Below are 7,645 nucleotides of genomic sequence, written 5' to 3'. Positions count from 1 at the left end.
TTTGGATTAGTGCCTGGCAGAGGATTCATCGAACCACCTTCTCAAATCTCTATTATTCCAGTCTCGTATAGCGCGTGGGAAGAATGAACACCTATATCTTTCCGTACGGGCTCTAATTTCCCTTATTTCATCTTGGTGATCATTCCTCCCTATGTAAGTCGGTGTCAACAATATATTTTCGCATTCGGAGGAGTGCAGCTATACTTGCCTACGGGTGTACACACAGAATGCTGGTTACCACCTAGTCATGCTGCACCAGTACCACTACAAGTAAAATGTGGCGAATATCTGCCATTAGTTGTGCAGTCTCATAGGTTTACAGCCGCTTTTTGGTAAATAAAAAGATTTTTGCGTGACCCAGAGATTTAATATGTCACCTTCAAGGTGTAGTGTTTGTCAATCTGTAAATAATCATGTTTAGCATTTCATTTTACTTTCAGGGAACAAATAGACTGAAATTTCAAAAACTTCAATGAAAAATATACTTAGTTACGATTATGCATTTAGTACATATTAGATCACTCAATACAGTGTATAAAATATAGCTTACATCTTGAATTTTCCTTTATACTGGTGTAGGATGGAGGTCTGTAAGTATCTACAGTCTCCAGAAAGCGGATTTTATGTAGTGTTTTCAGTTCTGATCGTGTGCACCAGCAATATAGCCAGAAAGAATATTCACAACGTCTCTCACATCTCATAAACGGTTTGAGAAATCAAAACTAAGTTTTAACAAAATGTAGCACACAAAGTGGAGGGTATGTTATCATATGGTTAATATACACAACTTTCTTACCTACGCCGATATATGAGTAACTACTGACTTTTCCAATGGAGTGATACAAATTTGAGAGAGTCGCCAATAACATATTAAGCGAGCATTAGTATTGCTTTGCAGCAACCTAATTGAAGGAATTCACGTGTATCTTTATACTATGAGAATGCTTTTTCATAATTTTACTAGAATTCTTTCGGTTTACCCATTACGGTTGAATTCAGGGTGAGAAAAGCCTGTAGGAATACTTGAAAATCATTACAACAAAAATTCCACAGACATACACCCTTCTGTTATGGAGACATAGAAACAAAAAGTCATGGCTAAAAGTACCGAAAGCGAAAACTGCAAAAGCACTAACTCAGAAAGTCGAGATATCTCAAATTCGCCTAAGGTATGCGTCTTTACGTTTCAGTAAACCACTGTGGGACACTAGGACAAATGATCAGTACTTAACAAATAAGTTCGACTGTAAAGAAGTGAAAGGACATTCGACAAGCACATCAGCTGAGTATGAACACTTTGTTTTAAATATTAAATACATAATAAACAATGAAAGACTGTTAACACTCAAATTTCGGGGGGTTACTTATTTCAGCGCCATTTTCTTGACCTATGTTCCTGTTAGAGTGACTTCTCTCCTTCTTATGGCTTCTCAAGAATACTTCAACTGACAGCTGAATATACATTATAAATCATTAGATTCAGCCAAAATCATACGAAACGATTCTTTCCCTTTTACAATGCCCGTCCAATTTTCAGGTGCCTTTCGTTACATACAAATACACGTTTTATCTGCATCCAGGTCCTTCATACAGTATCAAATGGTTCAAATGGCTCTGAGCACTATGGGACTGAACTTCTGAGGTCATTAGTTCCCTAGAACTTAGAACTAGTTAAACCTAACTAACCTAAGGACATCACACACATCCATGCCCGAGGCAGCATTCGAACCTGCGACCGTAGTGGTCTCACGGTTCCAGACTGCAGCGCCTAGAACCGCACGGCCACAGTATCAAAATACCTCATAGTACGCCTGAAACAGTGCAGTATCAGAAACAGAACTACAAAATTTTACTAATACATGCATCTAGGGGACGCTTAATGTAAATCAGCAGATCAGCAGAATCAATAAAATACATTGTACATGTTCTAATGCATTCACAGCAGTTTTTACCTTTGAGTTAATGGCACATGCAGAAATGATAGCTAAAGTACCGTACATTACTTTTGCTCGTACTGACCACACAGCGTGGAGGAGATTATAACTGGAGCATAACGACTCAAACAATGCGTTTACATACTCTGTGTGCACCAGTGTGTCAATTTTGGCACCAGATCGTAAAACTGCTTCAAGGACAATTACATTACTTGACGGCAAGAAGTCATAATCAGACACACAATGATAATCACACCATACCTGAAATTAGCGACTCTCCAACACTGATTTCTCTCAACTTTTTCGTTTACGAACTTCAGAGGTCAGTACACTCGCGACCAACACACACAATGACGATATCCAGAAAGACAGCACCCGGTACCTTCCGTCTAGGGCCAATTAAAAAAATTATATGCATTGACGGTGCACACATCAAGACGCGAAATTCCCCGTTGCTGTCGCTGTACCGAGTCACTCCCATGCTTCTCCGGCTATGCTGGCATAGCTGCAGCGTCACTTCAGTGGCAGGGACTACTTCAGCATCGATACACACCATAGCCATGTAATTATAGTGTCGAACACACTGCACACAGTCACAAATTCTTGGAGTTCAAAATTGTCATGGAATCTGGGCAACAATTGTGTGGTTATTTTTTACTCACTGTTTGGAAATCATGAATAAATGTCACGTCCTAATTCTTTAATATTTTGTACGCCGGCCCTTATTATGCCATACAGTTCTACTCCTTTGTGCCTTCCAAACGTCGAAACATTCTTTCTTTCAGGCAACAAATCCTCAATGGACCATAAATTAACGAACCGGTAAGCCAGAAGGAAACTGATGATTCTTGTGGTGTACATTAATTAATGCCGTAGTCACCCAAGAAAGCGACCGATTCCATCCAGAATCCTAAAGTAACTAACAGTTGTTCATGTACGTCTGTTACTTACTTCTTTAGTTCAAGAACTATCAGTTAGGAGAAATATACATTTCAACGAATTTCCGAAAATAATCATTGAGTAGAACCTTCGATGTGGTGAAGAATGTGGATTAAAAATATTTAGATTTGATAGATATACATTAAAACTGGTACGTTGAATAAATTTTTAATTCAGTCGTAATTCCTTGACTAATTTAATTTCTGATTTGCGAAGAGAAAACAAAATTACTGAATTAGAACACCGAAGTATTGTTTGCCGAAGGCGAAGTCAGTATAATAGGATGTTAGTGTATTTTGTACATCATAAGGCAATTTCAAGCAATTTACGTTCACACACTACATTTCATGCTTCCGGAAATGTTATAGAGAATAAACCATCTCTCATTTTCACAACTCCATCAGAACTGAAGTCCTATACCCATGGCCTTGCAGGTCATAGGACGTTAAACCCTGAACCTACTTCCTTCAGTCGTTGAAGCCATCATAATGCGTATTTCTAATGTAAAATCATCTTTAACATTTCGTTGAAGTATCAGTGACCATTTCTGGATATTTATCCTGTAATTTATAATCAACTAAACTGACACTCTAGTAATGGGAATTCTCCACTGAGGATGGTAGGGTGGAATTAGGGCTCCACACTTCCAGCAGTGAAACCAGAAGTAGTGGCCTCAGATTTGCAGTGTTCAGACAATTACTTTAATATTACAGACAATGATGTACCTAGATGTGAGTCATACATCAGCAATCATACAACTGAGTGGCATAAACTGAAGGAAAGAGGGTGTAACATATTCAGTCACTATGATTAATATCGACAAGTCAGATTATGATTAATTATAGTTGTTAATACTGTGTACACAGACTGATGACAACAGTTGCTTCAGTTGTATACGATTCACTTACAAGAAGATTAGCCAATGTGTTGTGCTTTACGTAAAGACCTTTAAGGTCTAAAGAATGAATGGAGAAGTGACGTATACATTCAGAAAAATCTAGAATCACTGTCGAAAGTAAGTAGGCTTAACTAAATCTTCCCAAGCAATGATTGTTACGGATAGTATAAGTAAATCAACAGTAAATTTAATAGATTCCTGACTATATTCTACATACATGAAATAAAGTATAATACAAAATACTCTATCTATAAGAGAAACACAGACCAAACAGTGGTCTCTATGCAGAGATCAGTGACGAGATGTGAAGAACCCAGAGACGTTTTTGGACTAGGCAGTTACAAAAAATGAAGCATTACCAAGGACATACAAGAGACAGGTCACCCGCTGATAGGAACTGAAGAGGACAAGAGGTAGTCCTTGGAGAGAAAACGGAAGAATACTTGAGCTGCCTGAAAGATCTGTAGCAGTAGTTTACCAGGAGAGAATAAATAGCGTTATTAATGAAAAAACCGAAGACAGACAGAATGGATTACTTAACTGTTTCATTCATCATATTTGGTACTGGTACACCAACAAAAATATGTGATAACTAATGTAAAATCTGTTTCAAAACAAATTAAATATCTACAGGTAAAATCCCTTGCGTGCACCTTACAATAACCGAAGTTTGAAGACAAAGTGATCGCTTCCACTATATTGACACAGGTGTGTGATTCATGCAAACCTCGATTTTAGCGGTTTCGTCTTCTGAAATGTCATTAAATACCTTCTCAAAAACATGAAAATTCAGAGCTGTGAGGTTAAATTTGGGAGGTATGTTCGTTACTTCAAGTTCATTCTTCTGTTCGAAGCTGAAGAGGTGTGTCTCAGCATTCGAAGTGAATTTCTGACAAACAAGATCTTAATGAGACGCGACAGCTGCGTATTTTAATTAATTGATTCCACCTACTGTTTTCGACACATTAAAGTTTTGAAAAAACGTAACTTTCACTTGTAGAGTACCAATCCTCTCATTCCGAAACAGGATTTCAAACTGTTGCTTACTACAGGCTCTGAGGTATTCGAATTTCAGTTACCAGTATGACATATGTGGAGTATACGACCGTGTGTGTGTGTGTGTGTGTGTGTGTGTGTGTGTGTGTGTGTGTGTAAATACAGCAAAAATCTCTTATCGCAGAAATCTCTGTAAAAGCACCACGGAAATAGCAAATAATTAGAAATTATTAATAAACGATAAGTTACTGTAAAAAAAATCTTTTTGTACTACAAGAATTATTGTATAAAAATGTAATCAGCAACAAAGGATTGCATATTATATATCAGAAGAAGGAATTTTTTATATTAAATGTTTAGTTAATTTGTAATATCATTTAGTTAATTTGTACTATCGTTTCCAAATCCTGTTCATTTAGAATCATAGTTCACAACATTTTGTTTACGACAATACTGAACTTCTCCCCAATGATTCCCAGACCTCAAATGAAGAAGCCCACATGGTAGTTCAAATGAAACTATATGGTTCCATGGATCTTCTAAACTTTCAAACACATATTTATAGACTGAAGTGAAAAATGAGAATCTGTACCAAGGCAAAGACTCGATCCCATGTCTCAAGCTCATTAGCCAGATGCGGTAACTACGACGACCCCCTGTGCAGAGTCACTCTGCTCAGCTGCAGGGATTGCCACAGCATGCCTCACTCCCCGGTCCAATTAACCTTTCACGCCTGATCCCACTACATATCCCCTTGCTCTTCTATAACATTAGTTACAACTTTCAAACTTGTTCCTTCTAGTTTTTGCATGTATTTGTACCAAGGCAGAGATTCGAACCTTCAGCTCCTGCTCGTTTCAGCACCCAGGCAGAACGGCTTTGCACAGCTGCTAAGACTACCCTACCTTGCACCTTCCATAGTCCTGATGTCCATTGATGCCACATGCCTCTTGATATTCCCCCTGAACTGATTTGTTCTATGTTGACACACACTTCCAATACATCAGAGGGACGTGAGGTTATTTGGATTCTGTTTTACGTACTTTGGATGAGTGACTCGATTTTTTTAAATTAATTTCATCTGTAATGACACTTCTTAAGAAATAGGTTGCACACCTGTGTGTGGAAAATATGTTGTTGCCATTGGCCGTCAGGCTAATGGTTTGTTTGTTGCAGTCATGCCATCCTTGACGGAAACTTCTGTCAATTTGTGATAGTTGGGTATTATGCATGGCATTCATTAGTTTTGGTAGTATATGCGACATTTTCAGTTTTCACTGGATCTTATGGATTAGGCACCATACCAATGCTAGTTGCAGATATCTGAGCATTGTCTACACCTAAATTAAGGTATTTGTTTAAGAATTAAATAACTCACAGTATTACCAGTGTGGGAAGAACGGATCTAATCGATAAGATAATTTCCGTTCATTTAATATCAAGGGTAAAACCACCAAAGAATAAATGTCTTAATGCCTGACAGCAAAACATTCTGTTAATGGCTATTGCTGTTTACTTAGCACTACTTTGCGCTAAGTTGAGAACCATCTGTTTCTCACATGGGATATGCATTAGTTTTATCACATCGCAGCAAACAATTGCGTTTCAGGAGCGTCGAGTCGCACGCCAGTGCACAGTGAACAATGCGAACGGAGCACTATGGAGGCTGTGGGCGTTGCCAGGTCGGACTCAACAGCGATGTGAAGCAGGTACGCAAAACGGGAGTCTGCAGGCACAGACATGCAGTGGCTCACCATCAGTGAGTGCAGCACACACAGCACTCTTGAAGATGGAGTGACATGTAACAGAAGCGTACCGTTGATAGCAAGTGTCATGAAGGCTGAAGTCCCAGATCCCTATCAAAGCATACAGCTACGATGGCTGTACCTCGTAGAGCCAGGAAAGGTGGTACTCATGTGCCCGGACCAACAGGTTGACGCCACTGGCTTGGAATCACTCGATATGGCCCCCGACAAGACAAAGGCCCCGCTCGAATACAACTTCTATCAGCCTCACATGTGACCAAACTGCATATGTAGCTAACAGTGGCTTTGTTCCAACACAGCTAGCTGGCAGCCGTCTTTGAAGCTAAGTCTTCACTCAGGCAGCCAGCAGCACATCACGAGTTGTAACACTGCTGTTAGAATCAGAGATTCATACAGCATGATCAGACATCGAGACTGTGGTTTCTGAACTGCAGGGTACTTAAGCTGGACCTAAAGTCATTATCGCAGGTGATGTGGTCATCTGCCCTCACTAACTGAAGATGCCAGCATTCCTGTCCCCGCCGTCTTGTGTGAGTTACTGTCAGTTTCCCTGCCTTCGCTCTCCCCACGAATGCAAGGATCCCATCAACCGCTAAACTGAAATGGGCATGTTACTGGCAAGCAGACTGACGTATCAGTTGCAATCATAATGTGCCGTCTACACTTCTTGCTTGTGAGTCAGCTCAGTGTGGCAATGTGTTGAGAGGTGCACCCTGCCTTCTGCAACTTTGACACACTTTGCACGCTACCAATTTCGATTGTGACGCACGTTCTGAGCCGGAATCGGTTCTCTGCTGTCTATGCCAAGTAACAATTCTGAAATTTTAATGTTTAATCAGGAATTATAATTGCTGAGCAACAGTTGTGGAGGTGAAATCATGTCACCATTAATTTTCATTCCTGACGTCATGACAGAGTTACTGTATGTAATGAATCCAACTTTGTTATTCATGTTTTTGATGAGTGGATATTTGTGTTAATTATCAACTGGTGTTGCCCTGTAATGTTTGAGACCGCGAGTGCGGCGGTGCGTGCCAGTTGACGAATTTTTAAGCCACTGCAGATTGGTTGTACAGCTTGAAGAGCATTGTTCATCAGAGAGTTTAATTATG

The sequence above is a fragment of the Schistocerca nitens genome, chromosome 2 (assembly GCF_023898315.1).
Source record: "Schistocerca nitens isolate TAMUIC-IGC-003100 chromosome 2, iqSchNite1.1, whole genome shotgun sequence".
NCBI lineage: Eukaryota > Metazoa > Arthropoda > Insecta > Orthoptera > Acrididae > Schistocerca > Schistocerca nitens.
Note: the sequence above shows the minus strand (reverse complement) of the source record.